Below are 23,792 nucleotides of genomic sequence, written 5' to 3'. Positions count from 1 at the left end.
AGACTTTGTTATTTAGACTACTGTTCCTCGTAACTTTAAATGTTCTGCTATAGTACAGCTATTGATAAAACTGATATAAAAAAGTGACATATTTCTTCTTTGATCACATAAACACCTTTATAATTTATGAAATATCTTCAAATCATATTCCTCAAAATTTAAAAAAGTTATTTAATACGTATATTATATAATAAATGATTCTTTTTAATCGTATCAAAAATATGGTGGTGAGCTCCTTGGAACAGCAGTAGTAAGCTCATAGAACATTTAACGCAATACAAATCGCTTTTATTCGAACTAACACGTAAGATCGACCTGGTTTAATTTTTTCTTTAAAGTTTGTCACGTTTTAAATCTGTACTTAAATGATTTTTCTGATCGTATGATGTACTGATGACGTTCAAAGAAATCGGAGAATAATGACCTTTGATATCGGCCATAACTCTATTAGAATTTAAGTTACAAAGCATTTAAGCGGTTTTGTCATAGTTTTGATGCCTGAAGTGGATAAGAACATGTTTGATATGTTTATAAAATGTCTTTATTGTCTATTTAGGTGTGTATTCATTCCATGTGAACATAGTTTTGTGAAATCATTCATTCATAAACGGAGTCGAATATTATTTATTATTGAAATATTAAATATTAAAAATAATATTGCTATTATCAAGATGGCATTAGACAAGGCTAGTACAATTTTTGAAACATGGGGAACAAAAAACATGATGCCAATATATATATAAATATATATATATATATATATATATATATATATATATATATATATATATATATATATATATATATATATATATATATATATATATGCATTGAGTACCTGGATAAAACGACTAGTTTGTTATTTTGGTCGACATGGTCCCTCGATCGTACACTTCCGATGGTGTACAGTAACACATGTGGTAGGTTTTCATTCCAAGCTTTTATTTCGTACATTGAAATTTTGCGCCAACTGTCATTCTTTAAAAAACAGATGTAATCAAATTAGTAAATATTGCACGAGTGTATTATGTTTTATGAATCAAAATATTAGTGACAAATAAAGTATGACATAAATAAGATATAAAGAATTGTTTACACAACAATACGAGCAGCTAGTCATATATTATGTCTTCATAGCTATTCATGTTTACACGGTTTTTTTAGCAAGAGTACTTTTTTAAATATTTAGTATAATTTTATTAAATTGAACAATCAGAAGCATTTCGTTATTATTGAATTTGTGACGTTACAAATAAGGAGCGGAAGACAACTTTCTTTGTAAAAATATGAATATGGGATTGGTAACAATGGTCCTGAGACTTAGAAACTCAATGAAATTGTATTCTTTTTATCACATAAAATACTATTAAGATTCGTTCTAAACCTTTCAGTTTCAAACATCAAAGATTTATTACAACTTATCTAGATTTGAAATAGGATTAGTTAAATGTGTATGTAAATATTTACGTACCATTGTAAATTAAATAAAGTGTAACACAATACGTACGGACTGGTCCTTTATTTTGATTGTTTGTTTGTTAACATCAACAGTCAGTTTCGTTGAAGGACTTATTTCCACCCGATAATTTATCGATGATTTAGGAAACCATTCAGCACTCTAATTTAGAAATGATAAAGAATGCGTCATGTTAAACCATGTTCATTGTCATAAGAAATTCATTAAAAAAAGTCAAATATTTTTGGGTCAAAATCAAATAACTACCCAATATAACATATAAGCTAAAATTATGATCAGTTAATGCTTCCAAATTAGTATATATATGATTTGCTGCAAGTTTTCAAAATCAAAAAAAGGTAAACAAAGATTTTTTTTTAGGAATTTTTGCATGTATCACTATCATTTATTTTGAATCAGATAATTAAACCTCGGAAGATGTTATTATTTTGTATATTATTTGCTTATTTAATCATTAAAAGAGTATCATCTTACGTGTGGTATTTCAGACAGTGGGTATGTTAAGACCAGAGAACTGCAGTCTTGGTCAACAAGGAGGCGGATCAAATCAATCCCCGCCCCTTGGACCGGGTACTGACCGGCTATGATGCAGCCTTTTGTTGTAAAGCTCTTAAATGAATGATTATGAACATAAGTGTTCTTGTGAACAACGTTTATCAATAGCTCACAATAAATTGTCAATAATCCATTTATTTTCTGTTTAACTTCGTAAAATGTTTTAAGCTCATGACTGATGTCATGGAAACCTACCGAAAATGGAACAGCATTGTAGTAGGAACCTCGACCTGTTGCTGGGGAAGATAAAATGGTTCTCATATTGTCGGCTTAAATCAATCAGTAAATTTTTATTAGTATAAGATTGTAAAAGTCCTGTTCAACAGCATGTGTGATATTTCTGGTCATCGAAATTCTTACCTGGTAGCACATTTTGAGTCATATTTAAATAAGAGTTTTGGAGTCCAATCTGTGTTTCTGTTTCATCAAATGTCTTTTTCAAAGATTCCAAATCCTGTATGAAATAAATAAATAAATGAAATATCAATTTTTTTGCCATAAATATAACCGTCTTTAATTTGTTATTTTGTGAATTTAAAATTAAAATTTTAAAAATTTGAAAGCGAATTTTATACAAAATTTGTACCTCTTTTATCAATACAATTTCTGTTTAACGCACGAAAAATATATTCATAAATTTTTTACATGAAAATCAATATAGATGTGTCTAAATGAAGCAAGAATAATTGATTATTAGTTGATTTATTTCATAATGGACAATAGGTGATGCATATAATTTATTTGATTGTGTAACAAAGAATGTTAAAACATATGCAAGCTTTGTACTTTAAATTCTCTTCGTAAGTTGGATAAGTTTACAGCTTTATCTGTTTGCATCTCAGTTCCGACTTCTTGAACAAAGTTATTTCTCGGCCATAGGTGACTTCCAGTTCGGAAGCTTTCGTACAGAACACGATAAAGGAATTTGTATTGGCTCTGTAAAATGTAAAAAAAAATGTTATCCAAGTATATGTTGATGTATCAATGTTCTGGAATATCAATATTATAAATCATTTTTATCAGTTATCAAACACTAAACAAAACACTATGTACGTAATAGATTACAATAGGTTTGACAAATGCATTATCTTAAAACTATATAATTCAATATATTGAGAGTGTTAAAACCTAACGATTATTCATTTGTTCAAACGTTAAAGGCTAGTATGAAAATGTACAGACTAGGCAAATAGTCAAAATCACAAGGATGAGCTAAGTCTCAAGCCTACAATAGTTCATGGGAAAAAAATAGGCTAGATCATAACAGAAGTTTATATACAGTGTACCTGGTTTTGAATCATGTTCATTCGGTCTTCTCTCATGGTATGCACATACTCCACAATGTTTATTTTGCCTTTCTTGACCCCTTGTTTGTGTAGAGCATCAAGGGCGATAAATGTCCCGGTACGTCCTATACCAGCGCTAAAATTACAGAAAAGATAATGTATATGTTAGTATGATGCCGGTTAAAATTTATTAAAAAAACAGCATTTGTAATTTTTGATTCTTTTGATTTGAAACTTTTTGAACGATAAGTTTCAACTATTTATAACGGCATGGCATAGATTGGGTTTTTGTAATTGATAGTTTACAGCATTATCATCGATGAACTACATGAAACCACAATTCATGTAGCATCAACTGTTTTGTTTCTAGTTAAAAATGTTTGCCTTAAATATGTTGAATTGTAGACAATCGTTAAACTGTTAAGTTCTTTATTAACAATTTTTGAAATATTTTATTTATTTAAACATCAAAGACATCTTATCCTGCATGTACAGTAATTTAAGTACTTGTTACAAGTAACAACTTGATGTCTGACGTTTGAAAACAATGTATGAAACACATTAACACATGTGATCATAGATTGACAATTTATTCATGTTTAATATAAAAAAAAAATGGCCGATACCATGGCAAGAATACAGTGAAACAAAATATATAGGCAAAATCAAACCTGCAATGCACAATCAGTTTCTCTTTGGAATTTTGTTCCATAGCCTTTGATACATAACGATAATATTCAAGTAGTTCCACAGGGTTAGGAGTACCATGGTCAGGCCATGACGTGTACTGTAGATGTGTTATTTGGCGGATTTCCTGGGTCTAAAGTAAAAGTACGATCACTGTTTTTTGTCAAATGAATTAAAGAGCTTGTTTTAAGCAAATACGAAGCGTTTATTATTAACATCATGTTTGTTATTCTTAATAAAGTTTATAATTTTCTTTTATCAATTTTTTACACCTTAGTTTTACACAAAACCTTCAAATCAATAAAAAAAAACCCAGTTGCTGAATAAACATTTGATACAAACAATGATGCATTATTTAAAACAAATATTAATCCATTTTCCCCTCAATACTTTACTTTTCTGTTAATCAGTTTAAGATGGTGGATTGCAAAATTGGCATATGCTTTCTCAGACAGCATTTGAATTGTAAATGTTTCTAGCAGCATTTTGTTGTTTCCAGAAAGTGGCCAGTATCTCTCGCATTTGATCTGAAATAAGATGCATATGATTTGACTAAATTATAATCGGACTTATGCATGATGCCATTCTTATTTTGAATCCTTCTGGAAAGGGTCTTATTTCCGTAAATTATAGGTCGACTTCCAATGTTTTACCTTCATTTTAACAATTTTACATCAGGTCATACTATCATCGAGCTAAAACCACTGTATGTATATTTTCAAATTATCACTTATTAACAAAGAACTGAGTCAAACAATGTTAATCATGTTAATATATAAGTTTGCAGTAAAATATCTACTTTAATTAGACATATGTTAGACGATGCTTTAACAATTTTCTTTATGCTAGAAGAAAGTGATCCGTAATGCAAGCTCGTTGTGAAAAAGCTCACCTGTAGGTTTTCTAAATGAACAGTTTAATAAAACAATAGATCCTCAAAACAAAAACTCGGTACTTGGTAGTGATACACTAGCACAAGCCGTTATTGGTAACATTCCTACAGTTAAAAATATATACAAAGCATACATTGTGCAATGTTGTGATATGTTATGATAGTATATGCTGTTCAATGTTTTTATTTATAGATAGATACACTGTACGTAATAATTTGTAGCATTCATATGCTAGGATATAAGAAATTCAAACACATTCCTTATGCTATTGTGTACTATGGCATTGTATAACATTAATATAAACACTATTATCGATGAAGTAAGTATTTATTTTTTTTTTCTAATCAAAATTTTTTATCTTCATACAGATGAACATTTTTAACAAAACGTGTTTACTTTGTTAAAGCTAAACACTGCTCGTAAATAGGCACTGTCCGCCATATTTTTCTTTTATCACCACTATCCCTACAACCCCTATATAACCTGCAGACTTAGCAGTTTAAAGTATTTTGCTCTAGTGGTCTCACCTGTGCGGACATCTTGTCTCGTCTGCAATCGTTTGCAATGAAATTATCAAGTTTTACGCATTCTTTTCAAGCCAGGAGAATACTAACATCAAATAAACTAGTCAACATAAAATTTACAAAGATAATATGCATATAGAAGAAGAATAAAATGCATAAAATCCAAAGACAAAAAGAATACTACACGTCGACCGCGAGTTTCAGGTGTGCAATCGGTTGTGCGGAAATCAAAAGGTTTATAAATCAGGTACCCGAGTGACGGTGCCTATTTATGAACGGTGTTCAGCTTAAAGGTGCAATGATATAGAATTGTTATGTAAATTTTTCTCGTCATTGGGATCCTTTTTTTAAAATGCCGAATAATGCATCAATTTAACAGAAATTATTAAAACGATGGACTTTATATCTGGAAAAAGAATCAACTGACATTTGATCCTGATTGAAAAAAAATACTACATGCTCAGTTTAGTAATGTTATAAAGAATGCACAATCAAATGCTTTGTTTTGCAGTATAATTATATAAAATGTGTATTGTGAGCTTACATAATTCATGCATATTTATGGTATTTGATGTAAAATATGTGCATGGATCCACCAAGAGCAACTTGAATAATCAGCATGATACAAATGAATTATGGTATTTTTTATTTTTTATATTTGCGTTTCCTCACTTTCTTTCCCTCTTTTAGGTTGGTAACCATGGCAATGACAAACACATTTTCCTGCCATACCATTTGCCAAAAGTCTCCAACTGTCTTAGGTTTCGGTCCTGTAATTATAATGTTTCGTCATTTTATTTCAATACATATCCATTTTTTTTTAACTTTCAATATCAGTGATCTAACACATATATTGGTTTCAACTGACCTTGAGATGCAATGTAAGCTACATCGTCGTCAGTATTCTGAAACAATAGTTTTTTTTAATGTACAGATTGTTATACTTTTAAAAAAAATAACTATGACAAATCACAGATATAGGGTAAGTTTAAAACCTTAATGTAATTGGCATTGATATAATCTCCATCTGTTGATGACTGGAGAACAACTCGAGAGTGGTCATCTAAAAAGATCAAATGTTAATTGCTCCTCTGAAGAAAATTAACTGCATTAATATTTAAAGATTTTAGATGTTATTTGCCATAAGGTATACTTACACGGAAAGGTTGTCTTGAACCTATTCTTTGGAATATTTTGTAGAAGTTTGCCTACTGTGCAGTTGATGTCAGATTGCTCCCCATAAGGTATAGACTACAAAAAAATCCAAATAAACATGAGGCCCATTGGCTCAGATAAGCAACAGCTCTAATTTTTTTTTTATTTATAAAGTGAAACTTTAGCTTCGAAAACGGCGCAGGGTTGGATGATTGTCATTTGCATAGATTGGAGAACAAAATTAAAATCTACCCTTTAAATGTGTACATGTATTACATACTCGATATTTGAAAATATTACAATTGAAAAAATTGTTAAAAGACTTTTTTTTTTATCATTTGTCATATACATATACATTTAAATCGTGTTGGTTGACTTTTTTCAATAACGTCACGTTCAATTATGACAGCCACGTAATACACATAAACTATACCTGCACCGTAACATCAAATTTTTAGTGTAAAAAAAAAATTTATGTTAAATTTCAATCTTCATCAAGATAATATTATTTAATTTTCACTGTGTATTGTTGTTTCAAAGATTATAATTATTTCCCCCTAATACAATCCGATGTAAAAACCTGGACCTCTAATTGAGTCCTAACATTCAGACTAATAAAAGACTTGCCAAAACATTTCACATTATTATGTTTTAAAAATAATATACTAGATTGTTAAATAAAGGTTTTAGTAGAACATGAGTTTTGAAGAATCAATCAAATTACCGCAGTTTTTACAAATTAGAATCTACACTGAATTAGGATGTTTGCATAGTAAAATCGCAAATCACAGAATTTTGGCATGTTTGTTAGTAAGAGTATTTTTTTGCTTTGATCTATTTTTACTTTTCTTTTTTTTTTTATAACGGAAATCAATCTCAGGGTAAAATTTGTTTAAAAGTGATAATATTTTACAAACTTTATCAAAAACACACTCAATAAAATAATGTAAAGTAAGCCATAGGATTTAATTTAATCTTATTTTTTTAACAGTTTTTCTGATCGTATCATTTTTTAAAAGAAATCATACTGAAAAAATAGAGCACTATGTCATACGTTGAATTCTTCAGTAAAGCCTTTATCGGTATCCTTTTCTAACGTTTTGATGACGGAGGGAAGATCAGTTGTCTTTACGCTTTTAGAGCGGATTTGTACTGTTGTGTAAAGTATGGTGTCGTCTAAAGTTTCTGGAGACTCGTCATCATCTGGGTCTGTGTTAACAAAAACATTTTAAAATATTAAATTCAGATTTTTTACGATTTTTTCACTAATTGACGGAACTGAAAGCATTCAACCTTGCTCTATAAGATCTTGACAAATGTCATTATTTTGTTTTCCTCCTTTCCTGCCTGATTGCCTACAAATGAGAAAGTATATTATACAATTTGGTGACATGCTAAGAATAATTATTTTTTTCGATGCAATAAATCAATAACCATGAAGTCACACGAAATAACCATACATGACCCTATAACGTAGTCATGTACTCGAACTGCTTTTTTAAATAGCATAAACAATATGAGGTCAAAAACCAGAATAGTTTCTTAATTTTAAGTTCAATATTTATTTATTCATCATTTGCTTTATATTCTAGTATAGATTGAGACTGACATAAAGCTACTTTACGCGACACCGCAAAACTTTTATTGCAAATCCGAACTTCATTTTGCTATTATGAAGCATTTATGTCCAAAAAAAACCTAACACTTAAATGTAAAATTCTTTTATGATCCCGCCTGAGAATGGAATCTGTTTTTATAACTTCTGTTTAACAGACATTTAGATTGCAATGAATAGAATGAACTGTTACCTCAATAAACACGTCAGAGTAAGGACACAGAGCACAATGACCAATAAACCAGCGAAAGGACCCACTATCAGGAACACAATGGTGAGATCTGGTGTACTGTCATTATAAACCTCAACATTGAGTAAATCTACAACACACACGTGAAGTTATTTTAAATCATAGCTTCCAGGTTGCAATTGAAAATTTCAAAGAATATACAAAGTTATCTGAATAAAGGTCAGTTGTAATTACAATCATTATAATTAATAAAAAAATAAACACCTCTAAGTAGATCTCATTAAGTTCCAAAAAAGAATATGCTTTACCAAAATAATTCCTTGAAAATCCCATTATTTATTTTTTTTATCTGCATTTAAGACGTTTCGATATATAAATTATCAAAACAGCAACTACATGTATAATCTTCATCATTTTTACAGATCATCCGCGACAAAATAAAATTTCTTTATAAGATAAACATATTTTTAAAAAGCAATATCTCAATAACTGAAGTTAATTTATGGTAAAACCTAAAATTATATTTTGGTAAATCATGAATACATAAAGAACCTAAGACATGTTTCTTACACGTGGAACACCAGTCTGTTATATAATTATCCTGACAGCCCCGATGACAGCTACCATTAATGTGATGACAAGGTTCTCTCCCAAGACAATGACCACACCTTAATTTACAGTCTTCTCCATACCAACCGGGTTGGCAACCTACACACACGATTTATGTTAGAGTGTTATACATGGCATTGCATTATTCTACGCTATTTATAAATGTATTATGACAATTATAAAAAAAGATATTAACACCCCGTTCTAACTGTTTGTTTTCTAAGAGGCAATATATATCACTAATATGATATATTTTAAGTTCAGTTCCTTGAATTTCTTAGTGCACAGGTTTTTTTAAAAGTATATAAACCAAGAAATTGACTTCACCTGAAGTTTTTGGCTTTTCGATGCATTTAAATTATAAATCATCCATGGGTTTAATGAATGTTTTATATTGTTAGTTAACAATACTGTGTCCCAACACAGTTCAATGTAGTCCGGAACATCATTAGTTTACACTTACAAACCCTGGTTATACCACTGAGTCTGTCTACCATATCTAACCTAAGAACGTTGTAATAAATTTACGTTAACAAAAATCGAGGATTAGTCTATATAGGAAACATTAAGTAAGATTTTTCAATTCTATTATATGCAACTTATTAGGGTGCGTAATTAATGATGTATTGCAGTTTAATTCATTGAATATATCAGTGCACTTTAAACACAGATTTTATATGTACATTTTTATAAACCAAAGAAATACTTTTTGCCTACTTTTCTTGCTTTTTAATCAAAATGTTACTAAACAAACATCAAATGGTATTTTTTTAAAAATGTTTTTTAAATTATAAGTTTTTCTATCCAGTGCACAATCTCAATTAAATGTACTCTTGAACAACCTGAGTTCACACATAAAAGTCCTGAGCAAACCCTTGTCTATTTAACCTAACAACATCCTGATATTCGTACGTTGACAAATATATATATATTTTTTTAGACACCATTTATTTGTAAAAGCTGGTTTTTAAAAAGAAGAAGCCAGTAAATCCTAAGTCAAGTCAGGTTAACCAATAGAAAGAACGGGTCAAGTACGAATCTTAGTTACTCTAAAATTGAAGGGATCTGAACTTATCAGATACATGTACAATGTATTGGGGTAACACAATACCGACACCAGTAGTCTCACAGTGGTTTGGTCGCGGTATGTCAGTAAATGACATCCGGCAACATTTGAACTATTTGAATAGTTTATCCTTGCAGTATTTACATTGCCTTACGTTTACAGGTTTCATCTGGACTCTTTTTTAGATATCCAGTTGCACAACCCAGACTGTCACATTCTCCATTTCTTATACCACAAGTACCGTTGTTTTTACAATGATCACATGTCGTTGAGCAGTTTTCGCCATAATATCCAACTTCACATCCTAAAGAAAGGACAGGTGAAAATCAAATCACATGCTATTTGTAATTTTCTAATAGTTATATAATCAAAGTACTGAAGTACTGACGGGAGTTGATTTTATCGAATATCATTTATTCGAAATCAACGATATGTGATTTTGTATGGCAAATAGTATCAGTAAACGAAATATTTCTGAGAAATTGTATGGATCCAGGCAAGATTAACAGAGACAGCCAAGCGTCTGGTTGAACGAGACTACACTGAACTCGAGCGTAGGAATACATACGACTTTAAAAAAAATCTAAACTGTTTGTACAATTTAAAATCATATCATTTTCATGGTATCAATAAATATTTTTTTTTGAAAAACAATGCTTCAGAATACATAGCATCGAATTTATCGATTATTTTCAAGAACTAAGTGTTGTCAGCGGTATTGATTTGTGCTTAGGTCCAAACACTGTTTCACTTTTGCTTTGCCCGAGTAAGTGCATAGGAGAGTTGATTAAAATCAACTCCCAATAACTTAAAACTATAAGGCATCATTCTTACACTTCTTCACATGCATAAATGTAAATCAATATAATACATTCTACTTCTGAAAAAGTACAGGAAAGTCAAATTCTGAACATTAAAGGAATCATTTGATAAGCATCTACATGACATGTGAACGTGTAATTAATGTTAAAATAATCACCTTAAAATATATCGACAAATGCCAACACGTGAGAGTTCGAGTGTTTTTAAAACTAAAGCTGTACCAAGATCCACCATAATGTTGCAATTAATTTTAATCAGATAGGAGATATGCCATTTTTGTTTTTCAAATTTGTTAAATTGCTTTGTACCTTGTAAAATAATACGAGTCCTCTCCTACTTAAAGTTGTCTATATTCCACAATATTACATTTTATAAAAATGTACATAGACATTATAAATTGTCAATTTTTAGTAGAAAAACAGGTAGAAATATAATGGATTTAATTCAATCATACCAAAAACCTGGACTTCACATATCTCTAGAATTGGACACGACTCGTAGTTTGGTTTATTAGACTGAAAGATCCAGATGTATCGAGCTGTCCTCTCACAGTCCTTCTCTACAATGATGGGTAGTGTGACGATTCCTGGGTCTGTGTAACATGACTCTATTGGTGGTACAGAGGTATAATTGGACACACGGAGAGAGTAGCCGCGGAGTCGTTCTGTGTTGTGGTACGCCGATCCCCCTATAATTGTTTATTATAAAGAAATATGGTTTTCATTTTTTTCACAACTGGTATTTTTTTTTAAATTCAAACAAAACAGTAACTAAAAATAAATATTTGCATAGGTACATGTACACTCAGATCAAATCGATGTTTCTCAATAAATATCAGGAAAAGTGGGTTTTGAAGACGAAGCTTTTAGACTTTATTGATTTTAAAACATGAAATAGGCCTTTTTTTAAACCACATTTGCATCATGACATCAGAATTCCCGGTTTTTTTTGTAGAAGTTATATCGCAATTTATCAACTTTCTTAATGCACTGCTGACTTCAATATCTTAGAATATCGTCTAGCTTAGAAATAATGACATTCAGGCTGTACTTCCTTCTGTGAGAAGTATGATAAAAAGCATTAACTACAATTAATTAATAGGTGATGTAGTAATATACAGATACATGTTTGTCATTAATTGTTTACGGAATATTTTACCTATACGACTCGCATGTGGTTACAGTTACTATTCTAAACGTTCAACGGAGATGATAGTTTACGTTGTAAGCCATTAGATTGTTTTATCTCGGCCTAACAGGATTTTTTTTTCAATTGGTGGTCAAAACACACTAAAATATTCGTAATACCCTTTTGAAAAGTTAAAGATGGTCTTCATAGATAATTGAGTTTCTCATTTTTATTGATACTTACTGTCCCCTCTGTACCAGAACCTGACTGATTTGACACTGTACATTGTACCAAGGTCAATACGTAGCCACGCCTCTGTGATACTTCCCAAATTATCGGTATGAGAACAACTTGTGTGATTCTGATCAATATCACCGTCCACAGTTCGTGATGATACGTAACCAGGATAAGTTGAACTGCTTACAGCTTCTGTGTTGGTATTAACAAACTGGGCTAAAAAGAGTAGTATTCATTTAACGTCATGATACCTTTATATTTACTTGATATATTGTTGTAGTTTCAGAATCGATATCACGATTTTTTTTGTATACTACAAAGCAATTCTGAATTTATCAAACATAATAATGCATTTCAAATAATTAGCGAAAAATAATAACAAAAATGTCTTTCCTTGCTTTTTTATTTACTGACGTCGTAACAGCAAATATTTTTTTTGCATAGAGGTCAAGCTAGGTGCTTTAATCGCTAGGATAATACTTATACTATTAAAGCAAACTATTCACTATTTCATGATCGGGAAAAATTGTCTTAATACTAAACACCGTAACATATTTCACGTCTATAGTAAATGTTTCAGAATATCTATACTTATAAATATAAGGCCGGGGTTTTTAACCGGATGGTTTAGCTCAGGAAAGTTAAGGTGGGGGTGGAGGTTATGTCGATAAATGTGTGAAGCCCCGGGGTAACATACTATAGTCTGTTCCAAGATATTTATGCAGCACATTTGGACGAATTTTAAAAAAAATACACATACCTGTGAAAAAAGCGCACTTGAAATAGTTGAAAGGGATAATTTCTAAGATAATTTCATTGACACATTATCAACTGTCACTCAGAAAAATTCACAGGAACGAAAACAGATTCCTTACAGAGATTTATAATGGGGAATGTTTACTTCTTTACTCCATTCGGAATACACTCGGAATACATCGCGCAATTTTTCAACGTTATCATCCGGGCTTGCTGCAATACAAAATCTCCGTAGAAATCTCATTTTTAGCTTTGTATTGAAACCTGATACGCGAACAGGGGCGTTTCGACTGAGAAATCTTGGAATTTCTTTATACTTTTGAATGAACATCGTTTGAACCCTGAGGTATTTACAATGTATAAATATCAAGCAATTAAGCAAAATGTGAATCCAAGATATCTTGGGACAGACTATAGCTCGTGTATACATGTATATACACAGGGGGTGTTAAAATGCTCTCAACAGTGTTTTTTTGAATGATCTAGAAAAATATCGTATTTATGTACTTGGTAAAGCAAATTGTCGACCATTGAGATGAATATAAAAACAGAAAATAACCGCGAGCGACATGGCCAAAATCTTTCGTTTGTTTAAACAAGTTTCTGACGGGATCTAGTGAGAGTTTATCCAATGTTTTATGAAATATGTTATCATCGTACCGTACTCAAATACTAATGCAACATTTATACAATATACGTTTGTATTACTTCTACCATCAGCTGCTAAATTGCACGATTCTACCTGCTGCGCATTTTCCAGAGTTGTCTGTACTTGTTTCTTTTCGGTTTTGGCTCGTGGAAATTCTCAAAGAAATATGATTACTTAAGTTAGAATCGTGGTCGCAATATTTGATTTAATTCAATTCTGTATTCTCAACTATTCACAAACATTATATTTATAAAAGAAAGTTCTCATAGATGATAGGCGCCTCGTGATTTTGACAGGTGAACAGCGCGTTTGTTGTTTTACATAAACCACGTACGAGTATATTTTTAATTCATATCTTTCGCAATTGTCAAGAGCAGAAAATTTTATTCAATTTAGTCGCTGTCAACAGTAGTTTCTAATGATTGTAAACGACATGGCGTATTATCGTCACGGTATCCATCAAAAGACAAAAGTCAACTGCACGATCGTCGCGAGCGCTAGACATGGTATACGCAGTACGAGTAAACGAATGTCAATCATATTCTAACATCCAATCTGGGGCCTCAATTCGGTTGATTGACAGGGGTACACTGACCTGGTAAATTTGAAGGCGGTGCTTATTTTCTTGGCCTTTAAGACATTTTGCAAAAAATACCTCAAACATGCCTGCAGCAGAGTAACTACTTAAAACTTTGATATTTCAACACAAGGCATATGATATCCGTAAGCTATAATTGAAGTTTTCCTGATAATCAGTTATCATCTATACTTATAAATTAAGAAATTTGCCAATAAACTCAAACATGCCTGCACCAGATTAACTGCTTACAACTTTGGCATTTCAACGCGAGACAAATGATGTCCATAAACTATAATTGAATTCTACCAGATTAGTAGTTATTGTAAAATTAATTAAAAACCTACTTTTATTTTCGATAAACCAGCTCGATAAAATAGCAAAAACAAAAGTAAAGTGGTATATACGCTTACAATGAAATACTAGTACTATTGAAATATTACGTAAAGAACGAATATATTTATTGGTAACTTATTAAGAGTATACATAGAAGTTAAAATTTGAAAATTGTTGAACAGATAAAACGAGGCAATTCGTTTCTTGAATGCGCAATTTCAGTTTTGATGGATAGAACGCTTGCGAAGCACGACCTCTGGTGAGAAAATTGGAAATAACTTTTCAGAACGGGGTAACAAAGAACGCGGGTAGACTAATTAACGTCATGGTGAATAGTCAGTATGGGACGATGCATCAAGCATTATTGGGAGATACCTTGTACTGGACATCTTTGGTGAATATAAAAAAAATTATTAAATATTGTTATGATGATCAGCTGTTTTGTGTTTATGTTTATGTGTGACGTCATAGCGCGCGACAGAAGGTGTAGTGTCTTCTGCGAGGTTAGAGAGACGCCAGGGATCAGAGAGGAAAGACATTGAGGAATCCTCGGTAATTCGGCCATGCCGTGCGGGATCTACATTTAACTGTGACTGTTGGACCGTCTTTAACTTTTTGTGAACTGTGATCCGTCTGTTAACTGTGATCTTCCTGTGAACTGTAATTCGTCCGTGTGTGCGTACCGACCCGTAAAACTGCACCGTCCTGTCGCCATTCAATCAGCTGAGTATCTGTGAAAATTTGTTAAGATTATTTGATTCTGTATTTGTTTATCGTTTGTGTGTTTTGAGATATATGTAATCTATTAAATGTGTAAACGTTAATCGTTTTGACTGGTGTCTTTTGTAAGTGTCGCTATATTTAGAATTGGGGAAAGTTTTTAGGCTAATTTTAGATTTCTAATTCAGCGCACGTTACAAATTGGGGGCTCGTCCGGGATATTGAACATTCGGCATTTTATTTGGTAATTACTAAAAGGGGTCGATATCTCGAATATTTTTGATTAACTTTGTATAATTTGTTGAATTTTTTTTTTTTAAACGCCAGTCAAAATGGTTTTTAGCTTAGAGGATTTTTTGAAATCGCCTGACGCAAGCAGGCTTCAATATCTGACAAAAGATGAACTTTTTTTGTTTGTAACAAAGTTTGGCTTGAATGTGAAACGTAGTTCTAGGAAAGCAGAAATAAGAAATGTTGTTGTGCAGTATTTGGTAGAAGAATGGGTTTTAGAGTCAAGTGCTATGTCATTGGTTGTTGAAGTAGAAAAGCCTGTGAAAAAAGATTATGAATTTGAGTTGCAATTTAAACAATTAGAGATAGAGCAAGAAAGAGAAAGACGTGCATATGAAAGGGAAAAATTTGAACAAGAGAGATTGACCAGAGAACAAGAGAGAGAGTATGAAAAAGAGAGGAATGAAAGAGAACATGAGTATGCATTGGCAATGAAGCAATTAGAATTTGACACTCAAAAATTGAAAAGAGAAGAAGCTGAGGCAAATGCTGGATCTAAACCTGACTTTGATGTTGCAAAAAATATAAGACTTGTTCCTAGATTTCAAGAGAAAGATGTTGACAAGTATTTTATTCATTTTGAGAAAGTGGCACAAAATTTAAATTGGCCTAAAGAAATATGGCCACTCTTGCTTCAAAGTACATTTATCGGGAAAGCTCGTGAAATTTATGGGGCATTGTTTCTGCACCAAAGTACAGATTATGATATTATCAAAGAGAATGTCTTAAAAGCATATGAACTTGTGCCAGAAGCTTACAGACAAAAGTTTCGCAACTATAAGAAATTCAATGAACAGACTCATGTTGAATTTTCTCGAGAAAAAACAGAATTTGTTTGAAAGATGGTGCTCATCTAAGCATGTGGGTTCAAATTTTGAAAAGTTAAAGCAAATTATTTTGATTGAGGAATTCAAAAATTGCATTCATCCAGAAATTAGAACATATTTAGATGGTCCTAATAAATCCCTTACAAGTCTGGTTGATTGATGTCGCTAATTTTCACACGGAATTCAATGAACTTCTTTCATCGGTGCACGAGGCTTACACGCAGGCTAATAAAATTAAATCAGACATTCCTTATCCCACACCCAAAGAGCTAACGCTTTTATTGAAATGCGTTTTAGAAAACAATTACTTTGAATTTGACGGAAAATTCTACAAGCAAATCATTGGAGCAAGCATGGGTGCAATTCCAAGTCCAGAAATTTGTGACATTAGAATGTATCAAATCACACAGCATATTGTTACACAAGTCGTCATGCAAACAAAATTTTGTTCTATGGAAGATATCGGGATGATGGCTTTATTATCTTCAACGGCACCACAGAGGAAATAAAGGATTTTTTTCAAATTGGCAATCATTGTCACAAGCATCTTCAATTTACGTTTGAAGTCTCACCATCTTCTGTGAATTTTCTTGATACTACAGTTTACAAAGGCCCCAGATTTCAAGTCATTTATCAAACTTACAAACAACTTTCAATATCTACACAGACAGAGCGCTCATAGCCCATCTGTGTTTAAAGGTTTCATTAAAGGAGAATGCATTAGACATGCACGAAATACTACCGACCCTACAATTCTGAATGCTACACTCAATGAGTTTAAGGCGCATCTGTCAAAGCGGGGCTACTCTCCCCAAGAAATCGACCCAATTATCCAAGAAACAACAAACACAAATCGAACAAAACTCATCCTCAATAAGACTCCAAAGCAAGCACTACGTAACCCTACAGTATTGGTTACTAAATTCAATCCTTGCCTTAAAGGACTCAAAAAGCGAATTTTAAAGTATTGGGATATTGTACTTAGGAATTCTGAATGCAAATCTTCTTTTGATGCTCGACCTATTATAGCTTTCAGCAAGCACAAAAACATTAGCGACGAGATAATCAGGTCTCACCTAAAATAAACATCAGCTATTCTTGCAGACCCCTGATGAGGCTCATAACTGCCGAAACACTCTACAACTATTAGTACTTGCATATTTTAAATTGCAATTTGCTTTTTTGCAAAACATTACACTATCTTTGTGGTTTGGAGTGTCGGGTCCTAATAAATCCCTTACAAGTCTGGTTGATTGATGTCGCTAATTTTCACACTTTGACTAGGGACAATGTCCCACCGGCATCATCCCGTGCATCGCCCTCCCTTGGACAGCGATCGACTTGTGTTGTTTATTTGGTCTTCCAACATCTCAAACCACACCTGTTTCTATTGTCTTCTGAGACATTTTACTACCATCACTTCCTTTACCAAATTAACTTGAATATGTAAAGGACTGGATTGCTACTTCAAAGTTGGTTTATTATACTTCTCTTATAAATCAAACACATTGGTTTATTCAAATATGCACAACCCCAGCATCAGCCCTCATTCTGTTACTATGTACCAGCATTTTAACAAGCTCTCCCTCAAGAAATCTTCTACGAAAATGTCAGAAGTTGATTACATGGACATCATGAAAGACCAAGTTCCTTCAAACACAGAAGCAGCTATACAGGACTTGGACATGTCTATCAATCTACCAGATATTGATAGAACATCGGCATTGACGAAATCAAAAGTCTTGGAGTCTACTGAAGCCATTCTGTCTACCCGCCAACTTTACGCCAAACGTAAAGAGAGTATTTCTCATGGATTAAGGACGGGCCGCTTCCCATCGTGGTTCGGAAGCAAACTCCATTGTGAGTTAAACCTCCCTAGAGAGGATAACGACAACTTTGGCACTTTTCTCCTTGGATTACAAAAAGAAACTACCTCGGCGTTCGGAAACTCTATTCTAAGTTACCTAGAGCGCTTGATCAGTGAAAAAGAAAGTGAAAGTAACAAATTAGGGGAAGAACATTTAAAAAGTCTGCAAGCTGAAACCGACGGCTATACCTTTGCCACTGAAAAAAGAAAGTTAGACGATGCCATCACAGCCATAACGGCCAAGCACAAGACTGAACTACAAGAACATCGTCAAAAACTTCTCTCGTTATATAATCAACCTACAAGACCGGGCCACGCATCGTACACGTCCACAAACCACAAAGGTCATTCCAAACAACAAAGGAATGTGGGACATTACCGATACAGAGGACATAGCTATGTTCAGAGAAGCAAACCATATTAACTTTCATATATTCTGTGCTATTTGTATAACGCCTGCTTGCACCATTAATAGTGCACCTACTGCTTTGGCACTAAGAGCCTAAGTATTAAACCATATCATTTGAGACCAAGTTTCTGTCTCATTGCTTCAATATAGTTCATGACTTTTGATTCACTTTTATGTTTTTGTTTTATTTTTTTCATTCATTTGCATTGTTAATCCACCCATGATCAACAATTGAAACTAAAACGGGTTCTCATTTTTACCTCTAATATTACGACATAGCGTATATTAGACGGTAGGTGCTTTATTAAGAACCAATTACTACAATTCATAACCCATTAAGCACCCACTGGGTTTGACTAACGCGATCGCACACAGCAGCCTTCACGTGACCGCAATTAATCTATAAATTGGGCTATCAGTTCTCACTGCGTTACATTACCAGTATCCTCTAATCTACCAACACACATTGGTAATTAGACGGATTCCTACCTAACCTACACACTAATTGTTGTTATTGTACACACGCAGCTCCTCTATTTAAATGGCTCGACGATTAAATAGACGGATTAAAAAAACAAAACCGTGAAACGCACGTGTAATTATTTACGGGCTTATCAGGCTCACTGTAAAAAATCTACGGCCATAGGAGACAAGCTCGTGTTAAACCTATCACGCACACGCTATCCAAAGACGAGCTCTCACTTTTGAGCAAAGGCTTAAAATTCATTCCTACGCCAAAAAATAACAACGCTAAGCGTTTACTTCTCAAAGACTTTGACGAATTTGCAAGAAAACTCAAATGCAAATTCCACTTTGATACCGGAGACAACTCGCCGATTCACCCCTTTAAAACAAAGTCTGGGTTTATGCCGCCTTTGGCTTGCCGAGAACTCGAGGATTACATAGATAAAACAAAACTTGAACTTTCCTCAATGGAAATTGTAAACACGAGATCGAATATCTCTAAATCTGAGCGTGCGGCTATTTTATCGCTTAAAAATAACAACGACATCGTTATAAAAAAAAGCAGATAAAAGTAATACCATTGTCATTATGAACATAGATCAGTATGTCTCAGAAGCACATCGACAACTGTTATCCAAACACTATATGCAGGTACCTGAACCGAACATGCTCAAGCTGCATAATGATATTCAAAATATACTAGTACTTTCGGAAATGCATATAAATGGGTCAATAGACAAAGAAACTTACAAGTTTCTGAATGACAATAAACCTTCATTAAAATGTGGTCATCTTTATCTTCTACCAAAAACCCACAAAATTCCTGAACACATTTACAACGCTTTAATGAACGGTCAATGCAGCATCAGAAAATTACCACCTGGTAGACCAATTATCGCGCAATGCAACACGCCGACAAGGAAAATAGGACAGTACTGCGATCACTTTCTCGTCCCTATCGTACAAAAACAATCAACGTATATTAAAGATACTGCGGACTTTATCAACAAAATTGAAAGTCTCACGCCGTCACCTAACGCATTATTAATTACTTATGACGTGACAAGCATGTACACAAACATGGAATTCAATGAACTTCTTTCATCGGTGCACGAGACTTACACGCAGGCTAATAAAATTAAATCAGACATTCCTTATCCCACACCCAAGGAGCTAACGCTTTTATTGAAATGCGTTTTAGAAAACAATTACTTTGAATTTGACGGAAAATTCTACAAGCAAATCATTGGAGCAAGCATGGGTGCAATTCCAAGTCCAGAAATTTGTGACATTAGAATGTATCAAATCACACAGCATATTGTTACACAATTTCGTCATGCAAACAAAATGTTGTTCTATGGAAGATATCGGGATGATGGCTTTATTATCTTCAACGGCACCACAGAGGAAATAAAGGATTTTTTTCAAATTGGCAATCATTGTCACAAGCATCTTCAATTTACGTTTGAAGTCTCACCATCTTCTGTGAATTTTCTTGATACTACAGTTTACAAAGGCCCCAGATTTCAAACCTTTAACAAGCTTGACATCAAGTCATTTATCAAACCTACAAACAACTTTCAATATCTACACAGACAGAGCGCTCATAGCCCATCTGTGTTTAAAGGTTTCATTAAAGGAGAATGCATTAGACATGCACGAAATACTACCGACCCTACAATTCTGAATGCTACACTCAATGAGTTTAAGGCGCATCTGTCAAAGCGGGGCTACTCTCCCCAAGAAATCGACCCAATTATCCAAGAAACAACAAACACAAATCGAACAAAACTCATCCTCAATAAGACTCCAAAGAAGGCACTACGTAACCCTACGGTATTGGTTACTAAATTCAATCCTTGCCTTAAAGGACTCAAAAAGCGAATTTTAAAGTATTGGGATATTGTACTTAGGAATTCTGAATGCAAATCTTCTTTTGATGTTCGACCTATTATAGCTTTCAGCAAGCACAAAAACATTAGCGACGAGATAATCAGGTCTCACCTAAAATAAACATCAGCTATTCTTGCAGACCCCTGATGAGGCTCATAACTGCCGAAACACTCTACAACTATTAGTACTTGCATATTTTAAATTGCAATTTGCTTTTTTGCAAAACATTACACTATCTTTGTGGTTTGGAGTGTCGGGTCCTAATAAATCCCTTACAAGTCTGGTTGATTGATGTCGCTAATTTTCACACGGGTCCTAATAAATCCCTTACAAGTCTGGTTGATTGATGTCGCTAATTTTCACAAAGTTGAAAACTTGGAGCAGGCTGCTACTGCAGCTGATGACTATGCACTTACTCATAAAGGGTCATTTACAAAACAGAGAAATTCAAATAATGACTATTCTCGTGGGCTACCAGACAATTCATGACTACCAAGTCAATATGTAATTATTGCAAGAGAAAAGGCCATATTAAATCAGAATGTTGGGCATTACAGAGAAAGAAGTTGAATTCTGATAGTCCCAGGGGACTTAGTTAGGTATCAAACATCACACTTCAAGTGCATATCACCCAGAATCCCAGGGGGCTCTTGAAAGGTTTCATCAGACCCTAAAGACTATGATGCGTACATATTGTTTGTCAAATGAGAAAGATTGGGACCAGGGGATCCCCTATCTATTATTTGCTGTTAGGGATGCTAAACAAGAGTCCTTGGGTTTGAGTCCCTTTGAACTTGTATATGGTCACACTGTGCGTGGCCCATTAAAAATTCTTGAAAGAGAAGTGGTTAGGTCCAGAAACTGAGACAAGTTTGTTAGATTATGTGTCTAAATTCAAGAAGAGAATTTTCCAAGCCTGGACCATGGCAAGAGAGAATCTAAAGGTAAGTCAGACAAAAATGAAAACTTGGTATGACAAGCATAGTAAATCTAGAGTTTTTAAGTCTGGAGACCAAGTCCTTGTCTTATTACCCATTCCAGGTCAACCATTGCGTGCTAAGTATTTTGGCCCAATTGAGGTCGAGCAAAAGGTCAATGATGTTAATTACATCATTAAAACTCCAGGTTGACGCAAGAGCAAACAGCTCTGCCACATTAACATGATTAAACAATATCATGACAGACAAGATCCACACTATTGCAAATCAGAACAAGTAGGTGCATCACATTCTTCAATTACCAATACTACAAATCAGAACTGGTGTCATGATCAGTCTACACCAAAGTTGAAGAACTCTGACATTTTAGTCAATCTAAAGCTAAAACTTGCTCACTTAGAAGACATTGAAAGATTGAAGCTTACAAATCTTATACAAGAATTTTCAGACTTGTTCCCTGATGTACCCCAAAAGACAAATTTGGTATATCATGATGTAGATGTTGGAGATTCACCTCCCATTAAACAGCATCCTTATAGAATGAACCCTGTGAAACAAGAACATTGTCATTAAGAAATAGCTTACATGTTAGAACATGACATTATTGAACATAGCAATAGTCCTTGGAGTTCCCCTTGTATTCTTGTTCCCAAGCCAGATGGTTCATTTCGGTTTTGCACTGACTTCCGCAAGGTAAATGCAGTAACAGACAGATTCTTACCCTATACCTCGAATTGAGGATTGCATTGACAAGATTGGTTGTGCCAAATATGTAAGTAAATACGACCTTTTAAAAGGGTTTGCAATTGTTGAAAAATTGGGACAAAACTTCCTATAATATTCCACCATTCCCAGGAATCTCATCAGTTCTTTCTTACATTGCGGTACTGGAAATTTTACAATTGCATCAACTTTTGCAAGAACAGGTTTTACATGGCCATTACCTACAACATGACCAAGGTATTCTACAATAGCATGGCAGAATTCTGTTTTCACAAGACTAACAGTTAAATTTGCATCTGACAATTTCACAAACAATGCTCGAATATGTAGCAAATGTTCTTCAAAAGTATCACTATGCACAATCACATCATCAATATACGCTTCACTCTCATTCAGATCACAAATCAAATGATTGATCATTCTTTGAAAGGTCGCAGGCGCATTCTTCATACCAAAAGGCATGACCTTATATTGATAAAAACCATTGGGAGTAACGAAAGCAGAAATCTCTTTAGCCCTCTCAGTTAACGGGACCTGCCAATACCGTCTTTTGTAGAAGAGTTCTAAATTTATTTGGAATGAAGCATGCCAGCAGGCATTTGAACAAGTCAAAGCCATTCTTATGGTCTCTCCAGTTCTTTCATCACCAGATTTTGAAAAAGAGTTTGTGTTACAAATTGATGCAAATGATATGGGATGTGGTGCTGTATGGTTACAAGAGGATGAAGATGATGTTTATCATCCTGTAGCATATTTTTCCAAAAAGTTTTCTAAATGTCAGCATAACTATTCAACTGTTGAAAAAGAATGCCTTTCTATGTTACTAGCATTGCAACACTTTGATGTATATTTATATTCGTCTGCTCATCCAGTAGTTGTTTTTACTGATCACAACCCTCTCACCTTTGTGAACAAAATGAGAAATAAGAATCAGAGATTGATGAGATGGAGTTTAGAACTACAAGAGCATAACATTGTGATTAAACATATTAAAGGGAAAGAAAACATTATTGCTGATGCTTTGTCAAGAATTGTTGTAGATTGAAATTTTATTGTGTAACATTTTCTGTGTATACTTTCTAATATGTAAAAGTTTT

General features: G+C 33.3%; 1 pseudogene; it reads right to left on the bottom strand.

Moving 5' to 3' along the window:
• Nucleotides 1-23,792, bottom strand: part of LOC128170667 (uncharacterized) — a 55,653-nt pseudogene that overhangs the window by 29,207 nt on the left and 2,654 nt on the right.

Source organism: Crassostrea angulata, chromosome 2 (assembly GCF_025612915.1).
Source record: "Crassostrea angulata isolate pt1a10 chromosome 2, ASM2561291v2, whole genome shotgun sequence".
Classification (NCBI taxonomy): domain Eukaryota; kingdom Metazoa; phylum Mollusca; class Bivalvia; order Ostreida; family Ostreidae; genus Magallana; species Magallana angulata.
Note: the sequence above shows the minus strand (reverse complement) of the source record. Positions and strands in the feature narration are given on the sequence as shown.